Source organism: Microtus pennsylvanicus, chromosome 2, assembly GCF_037038515.1.
Source record: "Microtus pennsylvanicus isolate mMicPen1 chromosome 2, mMicPen1.hap1, whole genome shotgun sequence".
In the NCBI taxonomy this organism is placed as follows: domain Eukaryota; kingdom Metazoa; phylum Chordata; class Mammalia; order Rodentia; family Cricetidae; genus Microtus; species Microtus pennsylvanicus.
This window is the reverse complement of record NC_134580.1, coordinates 95,046,146-95,066,714: the sequence shown is the minus strand read 5'-3', so window position 1 is coordinate 95,066,714 and position 20,569 is coordinate 95,046,146.

Sequence of the window (20,569 nt, the reverse complement as noted above, 5' to 3'; positions counted from 1 at the left end):
CATGCTGAGATGTGTGTGTGTGTGTGTGTGTGTGTGTGTAGGGGGGTTACATTGATTTTATTTCATATGAAAAGAGAATGGGAATGTTATGCCTAAATCCATGGGTCCCCACAAAAGCCAACAAAGGAGACCGAGTCCCATATGTAAAAGCAAAGAGCCTTTATTTTATTTTATTTTTTTTTGAGACAGGGTTTCACTGTGGCTTTGGAGCCTGTCCTGGAACTAGCTCTGTAGACCAGGCTGGTCTCGAACTCACAGAGATCTGCCTGCCTCTGCCTCCCGAGTGCTGGGATTAAAGGCGTGCGCCACCATCGCCCGGCTAGAGCCTTTATTTTAATCAAGCTTGCAAACTCGGTCTCTCTGCATGTCCAATGTATTGGAATATTTGGAGAACCCCAAGCTCAATTAGAATTGGGTTTTTATAATAGTAAAGGTGGGAGTGAGGGGGCTCTAAGGTTCAGGACCCCTGACTGGCTGACATTTGTCTAGGGGTGTTCTGGTGAGGTGCGTTGGCAGGTGCTCCTATCTACAGAGGATGGAATGTCAGGCATTTCCTTTGGATGGTCTGCTCTTGGGTGGGAGTCGGGTAATCTCAGCTTGTGGTGTTTTCCTGCTACCAGGTATTGCTTCAGAGTAAACTACGGAGACTCAGGCCTCTTATTAAAATTTGTTGATGGCCGGAGTCCCAGGTGATACTGGTTGGAAGGAAAGAACTTCCTTTGGATGACCTGCCCAGACTTAGATTATCATGGCTGGCCCCCACAGGGAAAACATGAGCAGGTGAAGGGGATGAGGGAAGGCATCAAGTGTGTGGCAAAGGGAGAATACGACAGTTTTAAATGGGGTAGTGCAGAGAGAGCCATGGAGTCTCCTCATGTTTGAAAGCAGTGTGTTGGTGTGTGAAGAGGTTCGATGGACAGGAGGAGAACTTGGGGTGTGCTGAGATAACCGCAGAGTCCAGCAGGTCTAGCAAAACCAGCAAGGGACACCAAGGCCCAGTTTTGCCTGCAGAGGCTTATTGGTCCATGCAGGCTTGCTAGGTGAGAGTTTCAGAGATTAAGAGCCCCACCCATAAGACAGAAATTACAAGAGATTTTAACGTTCGTTGACAATGGCCGTGATTGTTTTGGATTAGCCCCACAATGTCTTCTTTTGCAAACTTTTAGGGAAAAATCATTCACAGAAAATAAAAAAAAATACTCATTCTCTATACTGGAACACACGTGTGTGTGTGTGTGTGTGTGTGTTTGTGTGCACGCGTGCATGCGCGTGCACATCAGCTCTTACTGTATGAGACCAGACAAATTGAGGCCGAAAAAGATTCCATTTTTGTTCTGGGATCCCGTGGGACTTCGAACTTCACTCCAACCCTCGAGAAAAGCCAGGAGCCGCGAGGGGAAGTATTAGTTAATGGAAAAATCCTAGATACACAAAACTCCTGACTGCCACCCATATCCCCACCCGTGGTTACACAAAAGATGTTGACCACCTAACTTCCCTTGTCCATTGAGTAACAATGGACCAATCAGATAAGTTTCCAGACAGCCCCTGTGGTTAGCAAAGGGCCAGCAGATGTCCCGAGGAAGTGACCAGGGGACAGTTACTATGGGAGAACAACCTCCTTAGGCAAGGACAGCCTATTAGAGAATAACAGCTAAACTTTACCTAACCTTTGGCCAATTGTGATACAGACAAGCAACTTTGTACTTTGAAACTGTAATCTTGGGACTGACTGCTTTGTGGCTTTTGTCTTTAAAAATCCCTTACCATAGTAGACGAGGTCCTCCTCCCTCCATCTGCCACGTCAGACTGTGAGGAAGGGGACCTGTCTTAGCCAATATATAATAAATGAGACCTTGCTTTTGCACTCACAAGAGTATGGCTCCGTGGTGGTCTTTTTGGGGGTCTCAGGACATAGGCACGGCCACAGCTGATAACTTCCAGGGTGACAGCCACAGAAACCTGTCAGGTTTCAGGTCTCTCCTCGGAGGAGACCACCTTGAGGTGATTTGTGAGCCAGGCCGACTTCTTAACATACTGAAGTTTCTAGCAAAACTATTTGTAAAATTAATGGCCTCTGAAGACCCCCATTACCATCTCCTGAAAGAAGGCTTCTCGTTGCTTTATGAAGCTGTACACAGAAGAGTAATTAAGTAACAGTTCAGGCCAATGGCCTCTCCCAGGAATTGATGGTCGCGAGAGTTCATTAACCCCAGCTGGCTGTAGCTTCACTAGGAGATGCCCGGGACCAAGGTTATTGCAGCTGTTAATGGAGTGGACAGGGACTTTAACTGGGATAAAAATAAAGCCCTGTCTCCTGCCAGGGGAGCCTTTCTCCTTGAGGGGCTACCCCAGCTAGTTGATGGAGCCACAGGACCCGCGCTTGGGACCCTGCACGGGGAAAGAACAGCAGATTGCTACCAATGAGAATCGTTAAATCAAGGTGGAAACAGGGCCTTGGGGGCAAGTTAAGGTTTTTGATCCAAGCCTCTTCCTGCAGATCACAGATGGCTTGATTAACACCCAGTGCAGCGTTCGGAGCAGCTGTTCTCCATGGTAAAGTTTCTATGCCCTCCCTCTCCAGTGGGAAGAACGGCCGAGATTCATTTCTCGGCTTCTCCCCGCTGTCAGAACTGCCTCTGCCTTTGTGAGTAACTGTTGGGAAACGCTTGCCCTGATTGCAGGCTGGAGCCCCCGCTGGATTTGCTGGGCCTCTGCCCGTTTGCTGTGGGGGCTGGCCAGGTAGGCACACCTGGGCCCTCGGTGGAAGCTGCGGGGCGCCTCCAGCTGCTTGGTGAGGCATGTGGGGAATGGAAAAGCTCTGTTGTCTGCTTGCCTTGCTTGTCCTTTCTTTGAAGGTCGCTAAATGTGTGCTGGACGCTCTTAGGAGAAAGGCTGGCTTGGAGGCTCATTGCTGGGGGAGGGGGGAGGGCATCATTTTAGAAAACGGTTCCTCAAATACATTGTAACCCTTGGGTGTTTTTGTATTTGTAGCTACAATTATCTCATAGATTCTAGGTTTATTTATAAAAATCTCTTTGAATTTCCCTTCAGAATACATTTCTAGTACTCAGAAAAGCATATATTTGAACTACTGAAAAAAGAGTGATACAGACTCTCTCTCTCTCTCTGTACACACACACACACACACACAATTCTCTCTCTCTCTCTCTATATACACACACACACACACACACACATATGTATATGAGGGAGGATATCATTTGATCCAGACTGTTTTTTTCTTCTTTTAATTATATACAAGTCAAATTTCAGTGCAATACAGTTTAACATCCAATACATCGAGTTTCAGCTGACAAAAGAGCTATCCATTTCTTTTAAAATGAAATTTACTGAGCCATTGCTATTATAGCAACAGTAAACAACTAAAAAGGTTTATCATGGATTTTACCTCATAGCAATAACTCTGGTTTTTCAAAATGTATCATTAATTATTCAACAATCTCATAGAACTTGTTTTTAAATTATGATTAATTTTCCACTTAGTCATATGTGCAGGTATTGTGTCCACACGTATGTCTGCACACAGATGTGTGTGTCTGTGACTGCGACGGCCAGAAGAGGGAGTCAGATTCCCTGAAACGGAAGTTACAGATGGTTGAAAGCTGCTCAGTGGGTTCTGGGAACCAAACCCAGATCTTCTGCAAGAGCAACGGGTGCTCTTGATCCCTGAGGTATCTCTCCAGTCTCTCATATAATTTATTTTGATCAAGTCTGTTGCTTAATCTTTTCTAGATCTATCCCCATTCCTCTACTCCCCAACTCTGTATCTTTAAAACAAACAAACAAACCAACAACTCATCAACTCCATTTTTGCTGCTTATATAATCCTAGATGGTCATCTACTGAGCTGCGTTCAACATACCAGGAAGCATATCCCTAAAGAAAACTAGGAAGCCATCCGTTGTCCATAGCTCCTGAGTTAGGGGTGGCAGCTCCTTCTCAGTCTGTGCTAGAATGCCGACTGTCTTGATCTTGTGCAAATCTTGGTACAGACATCATGAATTCGTGACAGTAGTAAGTACTGTCATGTACAGAAGACAGTTTCGATCCTGTCATCCCTGATATCTGGCTTTTGTAATCTTTCAGCTCCCCATTTAATGATGATCTCTGAGCCATGGGGAGGAACATATGACACAGATATGTATAATATATGTAAAATGAGATATTTGTATCATACATATGAGCACTCCAATGACATTTAATTTTTGTCTTTTGCCTATGGCTCTCTCACCAAGCACAGTCCTATTCTGAAGAACTGAAGCTAGAATTTCAACAGAAACTTTGGGGAGGATATAGCTCCATCTGTAAGAGTACCTAAACATCACCTTTCTGCTCTCCGTGACCGGCACACCCAGGCACTCAAGGGATGATATTTTGTGGCAGAGCTTGTGAGCATTCTCATCTCCTCTCCTTTCTCATAAAGTCATGTCAAAGGGGCTATGGCTACAGTTTAATGACAAAATAGATGCTGAGCTTCTGTGAGGTCCTGGGTTTAGTTCTGGGGACACACACACACACACACATCCCCTTCCCTCAAGGAACACGTTCATAGAAGCACTGGGTTTTCTCCAGTATAACCAAATGACAACCATATTATTATCTTTAACTATTTTGAATATGTATAATTTGATTATGAAGAAGAGGAAAGCAAGAAAGATTGACTCTCATTGGGTTAGAGAAGCTTTTAAAATCTCCACCATATATGACATGCTCAATGAGTTCTAGTTGATTTTTCTGTGACTCGGAACATGTGGAAGAGGAAAAGGGATTTCTTCAACTGTACCATGAACCAGGGAATTCCCATAGTTTTGATGCAGATATAATATCATGGGTGCCATTCAATGCACCCTTCATATTTGGCGATGTACTTTTGTTTTCAATGTGCGAATTTTCTTCTGAGATAAACCCATGCTTGGTAGGCATTTTAGCCAGATTTGTTTATTTATTTTCATCTGTCTCTGCATGGGGTATATACATATGCTTGTTTAAATGTGTGTGAACACTCATGTGTTCAAATGCACATACATCTGTGTGTGTACATGTGAGACTAGAGGGTTCCCCGATTGTTCTCCATGTTATCCATTGAGGCAAGGTTTCTCAGATGACCCCCAAGCTAGCCAGCTTGCTCTGAGGATCTCCTACGTCCATCTTCTGAGCTCTGGAATCACAGGTGTGCTGCCCCCTCCCACCCAGCATTTACGTGGGTGCTGGGATCTGAACTCTGGTTCTCATGTTTGTGTAGCAAGTGCTCGGACATTTCCTTAGTCTCTTTGTTGATTTCACCTTTGTGTCTACAGCTTTATTTCCCATATTTGCAGTCAGAGAGTGAACATTAATCATGAGGATCCTAAACATTGCGACCAGAGTTCTCTGCGTGTGAACTCATAAAGTTCACATAAACCCTGATGTGACTTCATGCTCTTTTCCAAAGTCATATAACTCGATAGCTTTTTGTCACTTGTGAAAACACTGTTGTTTAAATTTTTTGTTAGTCCCAGTGGACAGAGAAGTTTTCTAAACACTGAGTGTTTGGAGTATCTCTTGTTTAATTAAAGTAACATCATGCCTTGGATGTGTATGTTCTTAAGTGGCTTGTCATTAGTTGAGGCTACATGTTCTATCATTATTCATTTCACTAATGAAAACGCTGAACACATAAGTATGTTGTGACCCAGATAATGGGGTGACCCAAGATGATTACAGTATTAAGCATTGTCAGGGAGGTAAACATGGGCATACTCTCGCCTGTGATGTAGGAGACTTTCTGGTGGAGGGAGACAGAAAGCACTTTGGGATGCAGATGAACAGCCTGTAATTTTGGTGACTTAAGTGAGCTTCAACAGGGCAGTAACTTTCTGTTGACTTGAATCCTAATGTAAAGAAACAACTTTACTAAATAATGGAGAGATATTATAAGCAGAGGGGAACAGTGGCTTTGAAGGCACAATACACCTGGGAGGGGCAAAATTTACTGTCATTTCTTATAGAACATTAGTAGGTGTGTCACAAGAAAAGTGATAGTCTAACAAGATTTTAAATTGGAAAAAGAAAGAAAACTGTTAATTTAAAGATTTAAAAATGTTCATTTAAAAATATTATATGTGTTGGGACTTTACCTCCAGGTTTGTTTGTATATCACATGCATGCATGGTTCCCTCAGAGGCCAGAAGGCATTGGGTCCCTTGAAACTGAAGTTATAAATAGTGGATGCTGGGAGTCAAACCCAAGTCCTCTGGAATTTATTATATACTCATTGAGGAAAACATTTAATTGGGGCTTGCTTACATTTTTAGAGGTTTAGTCCATTGTCATCATGGCAGGAAGCATGGAAGGCAAGCAGACAGGCAAAGTGCTGGAGAGGCAGCTGAGGTTCTATGTCTGGATCTGCAGGCAGCAGGAAGAGAAAGAGACACTGGGCCTGGCTTGAGCATTTGAAACCACAAAGCCCACTCCCAAATGACATATCTTCTCCAACAAGGCCACTCCTATTTTATTAAGATCACACCTCCTAAGAGTGTCACTCCCTGGTGACCAAGCGTTCAGATCTATGAGCCTATGGTTCTTATTCAAACCACCACAAGCCCACAACTGTTGTTAACTTTAAAACAAATTTTAATAGCAGTAATTGGGTTGAAGCTATGGTCCCATGGTTAAGAGTGCATGCCTTTAATGCCAACACTCAGGAGGCAGAGGCAGGCAGAGCTCCGTAAGTTTGGGGCCAGCCTGGTCTACAGAGTGAGTTCTAGGACAGCCAGGGCTACACAAAGAAATCCTGTCTCAAGACAAAATAAAATAAAATAAAATAAAACAAGAAAGAGTGTTTCATGCTGTTGCAGAGGATCTAAGTTAGGTTCCCAGCACCCAGGTGAGGTGGCTCACCACTGCCTGCACCTCCAGTTCCTGGGAACCTGACACTCTCCTTTGGTCTCTGCAAGCATCTGCATTCCTGGACATGAATATAACCTCCCATAGACATACATGCATACACATAATTAAACACTAGTTACAGTTAAATACATAGTAAAACTACAAGCACTATGTCAAATGTAAAGATGTTGCTTAGGACAATTCTTTTTTTTTAAATTTATTTATTATATATACAGTGTTCTGTCTGCATGCTTGCTGGCCAGAAGAGGGCACCAGATCTCATTACAGATGGCTGTGAGCCACCATGTGGTTGCTGGGAATTGAACTCAGGACCTTTGGCAGAGCCGTCAGTGCTCTTAACCTCTGAGCCATCTCTCCAGCCCACCAGGTCAATTCTTTTGTATAAATGATATTTGTCTTATAGAAAAGTCTTATGCTGGTAATTATTCTCAGGGAATGAGAGGGTCGCAAGCACCATGAGCGTGGTATTTCAGTGACTGACGTATAGTGTTCTAAAAGCACCCTGACCTAGGCAGAGGGGAAGGACCAACCAGGCCTACATAGGAACTTTTTATAAAGTGTCAGGAGGGTCAGGCACAGTTGGTAAGGATGGGGGCGGGGTCCAGGAGAAAATGCTCTCATTTAAGGGTAAGATACAGACGAATGGATCCGGTATCATATGACGTTAAAGGAAACAAAAGGCCAGGGGTGTCCAAGTTGGAAAAATTTACCTTGATTGATCGAAATTGAAACATTGTTTCATAAAATCAGAATCTGTAAAGGAAAAGAGCAAAATCTCCCCTCCTCCCACCTTCCATCAAACAAGCAAAGGAATCTGATACACCAAGGGAACTGCGCTCTCTTCTGGGTGTTACTTAAAATGGGAAAACTATAGACAAGTGTCTAGCAAGAATGTGCCAACTGTGTAGTATATCTCAACAATCTGGACCCCAGGGATGAGGGTACTGGTTCCCAATATCAGCCAAGTAGAGCCTTCAAGTTCTTCTCTCTTCTGACCTGTAGCTCTCTGGAATCCTACCCAGCCGCTCGTAGAGAAGTCAACGCTTCACATGCAGAGAGAAGCCAGCCACTGTCTTCAGCTGTAGTGTTTACTTTTTTGCAGGCCTCTTCTTGTCCCATTAGAAGATTCCATCTGTTTGGTGACCTGTCAATCTACTGTGAGGAGATTGCTATGGTTCTTCAGCATCACATTTTGGTTCCTCTCAGCAAGTGCCATTTTCTGCCATTCTTTCTGGGTGAGGTCCCTAGCTACATCCTTAAATGTAATTGTCTCTTTTTTTTCCCTTTTAAACCCAATCATATCTATTTCTTCCTTAAAAACTGCAGAGCCCTGAGAACAGCTAACTCTCTTTTCTGTCATTTGGAGCCAACATCTTCCTGTCACACAGCTATTGCTGATCTCTGAAGTCTGAAGGGTCATTCAGATATTGCTCTTTACAAAGTTGTCGTGATTGTGTAAGGGCCAGCAATTCAGGGTCCACTCTTTCCAGGGATTGTCTAGCTCCCGGGGCAGGGCTCAGATGGGGAAGCTCTATGAGAGGTACTGATTCTTTGGTTTTATATTCACACAGCAGATCTTCCTTACTCTTATAAAGGTGGGAACTGTAGACTAAGAAAATAGCAGGACAGGCAAGTTCAACGTCAGCAATGCACTTCTTGTTTGTTTGTTTTTCTAGACAGGGTTTCTCTGTGGCTTTGGAGCCTGTCCTAGAACTAGCTGTGTAGACCAGGCTGGTCTCGAACTCACAGAGATCCGCCTAACAATGCACTTCTTGAAAGAAACTAGTAGCATTCTTACCTCACGAACACTCCTCAGTTACTGCTCTGGACACGCTGGGCTTGCCCAAAGCATCTGCAGTTCAAGTTCTGCCATGCATTTTTTTTCCTTCTAGAGATTGTGTATTAGAGATATTTTAACTGTTTGCTTGGTTTACAAAGGCAGTAATGAGTGCCCTATGGGCACAATGTCTACAAGACGTTCAATGAGAGCTGTTGTCCTCAGCTTCTCCAGTCTGACCTAATTATATAATCATTGTCTTGAGCAAGCATCAACTGTCTTAGTTAGTTGTTAATAAAAAACAATTTAGTTTTTTTTTTTATTGCTGTGAATAGACAGCATTGCCATAGCAACTCTTACAAAGAAAACTATTTAATTGGGGTTGGCCTACAGGTTCAGAGGTCTTGTTCATCATTGTCATGGTGGGAAGGTCAGCTGCATGCAGGCAGACATGGCCCTGGAGAAGTAGCTGAGAGTTTGACATCTGGACTGGCAGGCAGCAGATAGAAAGAGAGACACTGGGTTAGGCTTGAGTTCCTGAAATCTTAAAGCCCATCCCCTGTGACACACTTCTTCCAACAAGGTCACACCTACTCCAACAAGGCCACCTCTCCAATAATGAGTGTGTGGGGGTCTTTTTTATTTGAACCACCACATCAATCCTTAGATTACTTGCTCTCCTACTGCCTGTTAAAGTTTGCTTTCACTGGGAATAGTTTTTTGCTCCAAGTCAAAATTTGAAATCCCATGACCTTGTCTGCTGATCTCTAGTGACCAAACAATGCTCTGGTTCAGTCATAAATACTCGAAACATCGAGCTTGCTATGCCTGAGGCTTCTGAATCCCAGCAGTCAGGCCTGCTGGGGGAAAGGCTGAGCCTGTGGAAGGAGGCCTTGCTGAAACTCTTTCCATGTCGTCTTCGTTAGGTGTCTATTGCTGTGATAAAACACCATGACCAAGATGGGAAGGAAGCTGGAGAGGAAAGGATTTGTTTGACATGCAGGTTCCAGTCTGTCACCAGAGGAAGTCAGGGCAGGAGCTCAAGGCTGGAAGCTGGAGGCATGAACCCAAGCGGAGACCACGGAGGAACACTGATTACTGGCTTGCTTTTCACAGTTTGTTCAGTTTCTTATTTGCATTCTAGGACCACCTGGACAGGGATAGCACTGTCTACAGTGGGATGGCCCTCTCATATAAATGATAATCAAGCAAATGCTTAGCAGACTGTCCTACTGGCCAACTGATGGGGCATTTTCTATATTGAGGTTTCTTCTGCTCAGATGACTTTAGCTGATTTGAAGTTGACCAAAACTATTCTGCTCACATATGAAGTCTGTTGACTCCTCCATAAGCACTGGGTATGATTTTATACACCTCCTTAGGTATATAAAGGAAGGAAGGGAAAGTAGAAAGTTCTTACCTGAATGACATCATGGCCTAGCACCTTGCCCGCTAGGACCTGGATGATATTTTCTTAAATATGTGTTGAATCCAGGTTGTCATTGTTTTCTCTCAGTGTTTGTAGACTGACTGTGCTTTCATTTCCTGTCTGCTCAGATCCGAATAATCTCACAAAAACTATATTAATTACAGCACTGCTTGGCCAATGGCTTGGCATATTCTTAGCTAGATTTTATATTTTAAATTAACCCATTTCTATTAATCTGTTTATCATCACGAGGCTGTGGCTTACCAGTAAGGTTCTGGAGTCTTTCTCCTTCAGTAGCTACACGGCATCTCCCTGACACTTAAGGAAATGTTCAACATCCTTAGCTGTCAAAACAACTCTGAGATTCCATTTTATACCTGTAAGGATGGCCAATATCAAAAACACTGATGACAATTTATGTTGGAGAGGATGTGGGGTAAGGGGAACACTCCCTGCATTGCTGATGGGAGTGCAAATTGGTACAGCCCCTTGGGATATCAGTATGGCGATTTCTCAGAAAATTAGGAAACAATCTACTCAAGACCCAGCAATACCACTTTTGGGTATATACTCAAAGGATGTTCAATCGTATCACAAGTATATGCGTTCAACTATATTTATATCAGCATTGTTTATTATAGCCAGAACCTGGAAACAACCTAAATGCTCTTTGACCAAAGAATGGATAAGGAAAGTGTGGCACATTTACACAATGGAATACTACACAGCAGAAAAAAATAACAACATCTTGCATATTGCAAGAAAATGGATGGATCTAGAAACCATCATATTGAGTGAGGTAACCCAGACCCAGAAAGACAAATATCATATGTACTCACTCATTAAGTTGCTTTTAGACATAAAGCAAAGAAAATCAGCCTAGAATTCATAATCCCAGAGAATTTAGACAACAATTCGGACCATAAGAGAGACATACATGGCTCTAATATACATGGAAAGTAGAAAAAGACAAGATCTCCTGAGTAAATTGGGGGCATGAGGACCATGAGAGGTTGTAGAAGGGGACTGGGAAAAAAGGAGGGAAGCAGATAAAATGCATATATATAGTCTCACTAGTCTTGGCCCAATTTGATTTACTTCCTGATTATCTACTTTGTGCTTGAAAGTGTCTCTTGGCCCAGTGTAAGCACTTCCTAAAAGAAACCTAAACTCTTGACCCCAAGCTTGTGGTGCTCCTCAGATGGCCTTTTTTGTTCTTTCCCACCATCTAAGCTACATAGGCTCTTAGGACCCTAATGGCCACACATCAGTCAGTTGTCAGGCTCAGAGTGGTTGCTAGATTCATCCTCTCCTAGGATAATTATGAACTTAAGGTTTGCCTTTAACACAAGTATTGTTTTTCCTTAAATAAAATTTATTCTCATTTTATGCTATATACTTAAGTTTAAAATTTTATTTTATTGTTTTAAAAACTGTGAAGGTGTACATGTGTGTGCACGAGCGTGTGTGTGTCCACATGAGTGCAGGTACCCACTGAAACCAGAAGAGGTTATTCGAACCCCTGGAGCAGAAGTAACAGGTAGTTTTAAGTCTTGCTATATAGTCTATGTTGGCTGTGAACCTCTCATCTCCCTGCCTATCCTCCCAAGTGCTATGATTACATGTATGCACCATCACCACACCCTGTTCCTGTCACTTGTGCAGTGAGCACTTCACCAACTGCATCATCTCCTGAGTTGTCACCAAATTCATGTGTTAAATAACCAACCCTAATTTGATGGAATTCAGAGGTAGGGCCTTTGAGAGAGGCTTATGTTCAGGTAAAGTTCTGATGATGTGGCCCCCTAAGGGAATTATTAATCTTATTATTAGTATAGTTATTATACTAATATTATGGGTTTAATTGTGACATTTTCAGACATGTATATAACATACTTTGATCATATCCATGACCTTGTTCCTCTGACTCCCCAAGTACCTTCCTTTTCTCTCAAGGTCCCCTTCTGTTTCCCCTGGATTCATTATATGAGAGAAAATGCACAATGCTTTAACTTCTTGCTTAACCCAGTGATATATAGTTCTTTTCATTTTTTCGTAGATGTCCTAATTTTGACCTTGTCCACTTCCCTGACATTATAGTGAGGGAAAAAAGTGTATTGTAGACACTAAAAGGTCGAAATAAATAAGGGCTCAAAAATAAAAAGCAAATTTCCCACTCTCCCGCAATCAGCTCTCAAGGCTTGGAGTCTGACCCAGGGCCTTCTAATGACTCATACAAACAATTGTGGTCTAACTCCTAATGACCCCTGGCACCTCGCCTCAAACACCAGTCTCAGGAAGGACAGATGATGAGATAAAATTTACTCCCTGACAAGCAGAAAGTGAGCCCCCTCTTATCTATTCAAACACCATCCCCCATAAATAGCCCAGAAGTCAAGGCCAGGTAATTTCTATTAACTGCTATAAAAAGACACCATTCACACTCAGAGGGGTGATTCTCTCTGAGAACCCACACACTTTGTTTCTATCCACAGAACAGATTCTATTTCCCCAAAGGAGAATTCACGTTTTATTTCCTCTTGCTTTTCTGAGTGATAACAAATATGCAAAAGTAACATGAAATTTTTTGCTACTTTTATTGATTTATTTTTTTCATACAATAGATTTTGATTATGTTTTCTTTCCCCCACCTTTTCCTAGGTCCTCCCCACCTCCCTAGCCACCCACTTCCTGTTCTTGTTCTTTTTTCCTTCCACACACACACAAATCCTCAAAAACCAAAAATGAAAATCAAAATAAATAAAAAACATAGAAAAAAAAATCCCCAAATATAACAAAATGAAACCAAAAACTTACACACACACACACACACACACACACACACACGTCCACATGGAGTTTGTTTCGTTTTGACCAGTTACTCCTGGACACAGGGCCTGTGATGGTAGAGTGTGGTTAACACACCCAGTGCCTCTCCTTTGGAGAAACGGATTTTCCCCTTCCTGGCTGGTATCAATTTCAAATAGCTTCCTGGTTAGGGATGAGACTTTGTGTCCACTTCCTTTGCTTAGTGCTGGGACTTTGTCTGGCTTTAATCTGTGCATGTCTGTGCATGCAGACACAGTCTCCATGAGTCCATCAGTCTTGTTGGGTCTGGAAGACACTATTTTCTTGGAGTAATTCACTGCCTCTGGCTCTTATAATTTTTATACTTCCTCTTTTGCATAGATTTCTGGAACTTGAGGGGAAGAGTTTGATGAAGATGTCCCATTCACGTAGGAGTGCTCCAAAGTATTTCACTGTCTGCACTTTCTCCAGTTGTGGGTGGGTTTGTGTTAATCCTCATCTACTGCAAGAAAATGCTCCTTTGACGGGGCGAGTGAGGCGCTGATCTAAGCATATAGAACATGTCATTAGGGTCGTTTTATTACTGTGTTCCTGTAACAGAATAAAGCACCACGAGAGCTCAAGACCTAGCTAGTCTCAGGTTCTTGATCACTTTAGTAGGGTAAGGTGTGAGTTCCATCTCAAGGGGTGAGCCTTAAATCCAATAAAAATGGAGTTAGTTACTCACACACATAGCATTGTGCAAACATTGTACCATGCAGGTTGCTATTGCAGGTCACAGAGTTTGTAACTGGGTGATACTGATGATTACTTTTCTTCTCTAATAGCATGCAAAGTAACTTCCAGGATCAAGACAAATAGTCGGTAGAAATGACGCTCCTCGTAGGACCCCAGAAAATTTTCTGTGTTTGATGATGTAAGTGTTGTTTCCAGCAATATGGCACTACCATTAGTTTGTGGAGAGCAACTAATAGCCCTGACAATGGCCTGTGATGTTTAGGGGAGTCCATGGAAACCCATTGGCCAGCAACTCAAGGAGATGTAATCCATCCTGGCACTGAAAGTTTTACTTGGTGGTATACGACATCTGGTTGGACATTGTCTCCACCATTATTTGGTGGCTCCATTTAAACTCCTGTCATATGTGTGTATATTTTAGGAAGCTTATACAGCAGAAGGTTTCTATATGGTACTTCAAAAGACCTTTAGTGTTAGTATTATTCATCATATCCTTCTTTTACTCTGGTTTCCCATCTCCCTAATCATTTAATTCTCCTATTCTAGTTTTCTTTTTATCTCCTGACAACTCTAAATTCTATTTTCCCCTCCATGGGAGATTCTTTCCTCTTCTCTGGTCCCTTCCTAAGTATATAACCTCTGTGATGATTCAGATAGTAGCATACATATCAGAAGCTAACATTCACATATAAGAAAAAACATATAATATTTGTCTTTTTAAGTCTGGATTACCTTGCCTTGGATGATTATTTTCTAGTTCCATTGATTTAACTGAAAATTTCATAATTTAATTTTTCTTAACAGTTGAATAATTCCCATTGGGTAAATGTACCATATTTTATTATCATAGTTTCCACTTTCTGGCTGTTATGGATAGAGCAGTAGTGAAGACAGATGAACAAGTGTCTCTGTAGAAGCATGAGGAGTCCTTTGCTCAAGGGTGGTACAGGTGGTGATTGAGGTCAATAGAGTCTTAGCTTCCTGAGGAATCTCCATGTTGATTTCCATAGTGGCTGTACAAGTTTGTATTAACTCTAGCAACAAATAAGTGTTCCCATTTTCTTGCACCCTTGCCAGCATATGCTATCATTTGTTTTTTTAACCTTGGCCATTCTGATAAGTATAAGATGAAATCACAGAATAGCTTTAATTTGCATTTCTTTCATGGCTGAGGATGTCCAATATTTCTTTAAGTGTTTATTATCATCGGTGTTTCATCTTTTTAGAGCTCCCTGCTTAGTTCTCTACACCATTTTAAAACTGGGTCATTTGTTTTCTTGATGTTCATTTTTTTTTTAAAAATTAAAATATATTCTGGATACTATCTCTCTATCAGATTTATAATTTGTTTAAATCTTTCCTCAGTCTCGAAAAGATCTTCACCAACCCCACATCAGACGGAGGGCTGATCTCCAAAATATACAAAGAACTCAAGAAATTGGTCACAAAAGAACAAATAATCCAAAAAAATGGGGTACAGACCTAAACAGAGAACTCTCAACAGAGGACTCTAAAATGGCTGAAAGACACTTATGGAAATGCTCAACATCCTTAGCCATCAGAGAAATGCAAATCAAAACAACTCTGAGATTCCATCTTACACCTGTAAGAATGGCCAAGATCAAAAACACTGATAACAACTTATGCTGGAGAGGTTGTGGGGTAAGAGCAAGTTGGTACAGCCCCTTTGGATGCCAGTGTGGTGATTTCTCAGAAAATTAGGAAACAACCTTCCTCAAGACCCAGTAATACCACTTTTGGGTATATACCCAAAGGATGCTCAATCATGCAACAAGGACATGTGCTCAATTATGTTCATAGCAGCATTTTTTTGTCGTAGCTAGAACCTGGACACAGCCTAAATGCCCCTCAACTGAAGAATGGATAAGGAAAATGTGGTACATTTACACAATGGAGTACTACACAACAGAAAAAAAATAATCATATGTACTCACTCATAAGTGGTTTTTAGACAAAAAAGGAAAAAAAAAACAGCCTACAATTCACAATCCCAGAGAACCTAGACAACAATAAGGACCCTAAGAGAGACATAGATGGGTCTAATCTACATGGGAAGTAGAAAAAGACAAGATCTCCTGAGTAACTTGGGAGCATGGGGACCATGGAAGAGGGTTGAAGGAGAGGGGAGAGGAAGAGAGGGAAGCAGATAAAAACGTATAGCTCAATAAAAATCAATAAAGCAACAACAACAAAAATCTTTCCCCATTCTCTAGGTTGCTGCTGTGCCTTAATGATGATGTCCTTTGCTGTACAGGAGTGTTTCTGTTTCTCGAGGTCCCATATATCATGGTTGTTCTTAGTTCCTGTGCTAATGGTGTTCTGTTCAGAAAGTCTTTTCCTGTGCTAGTGAGGTCAAGGCTATTCCACACCAGTAAGATTCTATGAGATTCAGGATAGCTGACCTTATGTTGAGGCCCTGGATCCATTTGGAGCTGAGTTTTCTGCAGGGTGATAGATATGGAATTTTTCTTTATTAAGTTTCTTTTCCCATCAGTTCTGGTAAATACTTTTAATACTTGCTGTTCCCATGCCTTGAGCCTATCATTTCCAGAATGACATAGTATATTTTCTTTATCTGCTCAGCTGTTGGGTGGCTGGGCTTATTACATACACACATGCATACATACATATATGCATACATACACATATGTATTCACTGCAGCTATAGTGTGCAGTGCTGCAGTAAACAGAGATGTGAGGCATAACTGTGATCTGCTAACTTTGACTCCTTTAGCTCCGTACCATATGTAACTCATTTGGTAGCTCTATATTTAATTTTCTTAAACTCCTCTGAACAAATTCAATAGTGACAATATTAACTATTTTTAAAGGTAGAGATATGTTTTTTTTTTCAAGTAAGAATGTGGCAAGAAGGAGGCACCGTGAAAACTAGGAAGTGAGTCTTAACCATATTTCTGATGTTATAATAAAATACTTGAATCTGGGAACTTATATTTTATAAAGGTTTATTTAGGAAAGTAACAATTTCAGAGCCTGAAAACCCATAATTACCACCGTTTTTCACCTTTTGTCTAAGTTTCCTCTTACTTCATCATTACATTGTAAAGAAAAGGCAAGAAAGTTGTTAAGTTCAGAAGAGGCCAAGTTCTTGAAGTATCTTTACTTTTTAAGAACCCATACTCATAAGAACTTACTCTATGAGACCAGGATTGGTTCTTGCTGAAGGCAGTGACCCCAATGGCATAATGTCTTCCCTCAAGGTTCTCACACTCTCCCAACACCGCTTCACTGGGACTAGACTTCTACATGAATCCTTATAAGACATAATAAACTATATCAAGACTTTACCGGGACCCTCATTAGGAACTGGGTTAACTTGGTCTTGGTCTTACAAATAGAGGAAAATAGTTCTTCTGTACAATTCGTCCAGCTTTTTGTGGAGGCCCAAAAATGTGAGCCTATTTCCACCTTGTCTGAAGGTCAGAGAGTTAGAAAATGCTCAGTTTTGCTAACAACCTCAGAGCTATAGCTCCTGAATCAAGACGTGGTTACTTGGTTCTTTTGACATTAAGATGGTCCATATGGGTAGATCTACTCTGCCCTGTCAGATAGATAGATGGTCAGGATATGCAAGCATACTTTTGCTCCTTCTTTTGTAATAGGAGGTTACCTGGGAGTGGCTGCTTTCAGGATACTTGATCTAGGGTAGCTTCACTGCCTAAACAACAGAATGCGAATGACTTGATGTCTCAAAGTGTTGAAGCAATTGACTGTTGCAGTTGTCCTTTGTACCATGTTAAAGACGTCTTTTGTTGCCTTCTTCCCCGTTTTGTGCTGGGGTATAAAAGTGCATAGAAAATTAAATGCAGACGATGTCAGTATTCAGTGGACCACTCTCCCGGTACTATTCTATGGTTTCTGTTTTATTATTTTCACACCTTTGTACTCTTTACTTACATTTCTGATCCCCAAGTCCCTACCCTGACAAGTGGTATTTTTGTCAAGGCTGGTCCTCTACAGCTTTTACTGTAGCAGTCTCCCCATGCTCTGATTCTGTGCCCTAGGTGTCTTTTTTATATATTTTTTAGATATATTTATTTATTATGTATACAACATTCCTTCCATGTATGTCAGCAGGCCAGAAGAGGGCACCAGATCTCATTACTGATGGCTGTGAGCCACCATGTGGTTGCTGGGAATTGAACTCAGGACCCCTGGAGGAACAGCCAGTGCTCTTAACCTCTGAGCCATCTCTCCAGCCCCCTAGGTGTTTGACATTGTTCAGTTTGAGGATCTGGACCCATGAGCTGGGAATGCAGTTATCACTGTGCGTTAGACAAGGGTCTCATCAGAATCTCCGTTCATGTATCTTTGATGCTTTCCCTATCCCTCCACTGTTCTTCCCCAGTGCTGGGCTCAGCTACCTACCTCTAAGGTCCTAGTTTGCTTTTCACTTCTATGCTAAAATACCGACTCAGACCAATTTGGTGATTAAAGGGTGTATTTGGCTTACAGGTCACAGTCTGTTGTCATTGAGGGAAGCCGAGGTAGGAACCTGGAGACAAGAATTGAAGTTGAGAACACAGAGGAACACTACTTTCTGGCTTGCTCAACAACTTTTTATAGCTCAGGTACACGTGCCCAGAAATGGCACCACCTATGTCAATTAGGATCAATAAATGGTCCACAGACGTGCCCACAGGCCAGTCTGATGGAGGCGATTACTCATTTGAGGTTCCTTCTTCCCAGGTGGCTGGTGTTAGGCTGACAAACACTGACCAGCACAGGCTTACAATGCCCAGCTACCATGTTTCTATGGCTTTCCTGCTTAGTCGGGGCATGGGCCTATCGCCAATAGTTGGAATTCCGGAGTTTCCTTGGTCTCCCTCCTTTGTCCCTACTTGAGCTCTCTAGATCCTCAAGGATTCTTGAGAATCTACCCTTCCATTTCCTGTGGGGTGGTAGCTTGGCTGCTACCCCTTCCGGCAGTCGTATTTCACTCTTGTTTCAGTTCCTCCTTATATAGAATATTTTGTAGCAAAACAAATGCTTATTATGATATTTGTGTATACACTGGAATTTTTCCGATGAAAGTAAAAAAAAAAGAGGCTTTAGGATTAGATGTACTTAGAAAAGTCTGTCCATTAAATGTAATGCCTGCCATCTACACACGCGCATCCTCAAAGGGAGATATTTTCACAGACAGCATCCCTTCTCAAAGGCTGCGTGGTGATACTCGTCAGAAGAACGGGAATTCCTCTTTAAAGCTGCTGATTCCCTCCAATATTAATTGATCTTTGGCATATTCACTGTAACATTGAGTTGAACTCTCTCTTGCCAAAAATGTAAATAACTCAGGAAAAGTGAAGCTGCATATTTCCTTCGGCCAATTTTGGTTTAGAAGCAAACATTTTTGAGAGGTCAAGCTCAAAATAATTTTGGAATTCTAAACAGGTTTTACAGCCTCTACTGGCAAGAGATCTGTATCTGCAGAATCCATAAAGCATTTAAGGTATAGTTGATACGGAAACTGTAATGACCCTGGAACAGGATACTTCCTGGAGATTAATGACCAGCTGGGAGGGGTTGATGGCCTGAGGTGTAGTTGAGGGCCATTAACCTCAGACAGTCATTAAGGCCCAGGAAATGTCCTATGTCTAGGTCGTTATTGTTATTATAAATTGAAAATGGAAAAAAAGAAACAGGCACAACGATTATTTGAAGGGTGACTCCATTTCCAGTGGTCTGAACATGGAGTGTTCTGGGAGAATTTATTCCCCCATCCATTAGCTGACCCATCTCCCTGAACCTTCTGTCACTTCTCCCTTCAACTGATGGGTCTTTGTGCTGGGAACCCCTGAGCTCCCCAGGTGCCAGAGTGGAGAATACCGGGGCCCTCCTTGAAGTGACTATGGCGCACACAGTACTGGGGAATTGCTTTACCGCGGCTCCAAATTGCATTCTGTATTACAGCCTGCTTGCTTCCCCAGGGATCCGCTGTTTCCTTCTCTATTTAGCTGCAATAAATTTCCCACAGCTAAATTTTAAGCTCTTGACTATTTTGTTTGTGCCTATTTCCCAGACCCTTAGAGGTGAAAGTGCACAGTATTGGCTTAGCAGTTCTGTTTCACCTCTAGTCAAGCTAGCCATGGCACCCCAGTGTAGTTCCGGGTTCATTTCCCAGACAGCACTGGAATTTGGATGGCTTTTGAGTTCCCTATGGGTAATACCTAGCTTTGAATGCAATTAAGTTTCATCTGTTTACATCTCAGACTAGAAGCTATCTTTTAACCCCAAGAAACTAAAATCCATTCAAAATGTACACGTCCTCGCTTCAAGGCTTCTATAGTTCTTTAGGACTTTGCAAGTAGAGAGGTAGGAATCGCTCAGCACAAACTAGACTTCCCTTACTCATTGGCCACGGGAGACTTCAGCTTGGGCTTTAAGAAGTCCCAGCCATCTGACTCAAGCATCATGTTGCCCTGGCTCTGTGAGGATTCTATTTTACTTATTTAGGGGACACCTGAAATTTCAAGCACTATATCCAATTAGCCAGAATTCATCATCTGTGGATACAAAATAAAGAAAAGATGAAAAGAAAAACCTAAGCATTTGCATGGGTTGACAACATGAGCATTGTAGAACAATAATATGCTTCAACGTGATTCTAAGCTGGTATCCTACACAGAAGCCCCTGATGCATGTCATTTCTGTCACTGCAAAGGTAGGGTAGGGGAGCCTTTCAGGAACCTCAAGTTGCTCTTTTGTTTTATTGTATCTCTATGGGGAGTCTCAAGAGGCATAAATATTCTGAACATATAATCACAATATTATTTGGACAAGGGGGGAGGGACCGTACACCAAATAATAACAACATGTTCATCTCCATCCTAAATAAATATAGAAGTAGTGAAAGATACAAC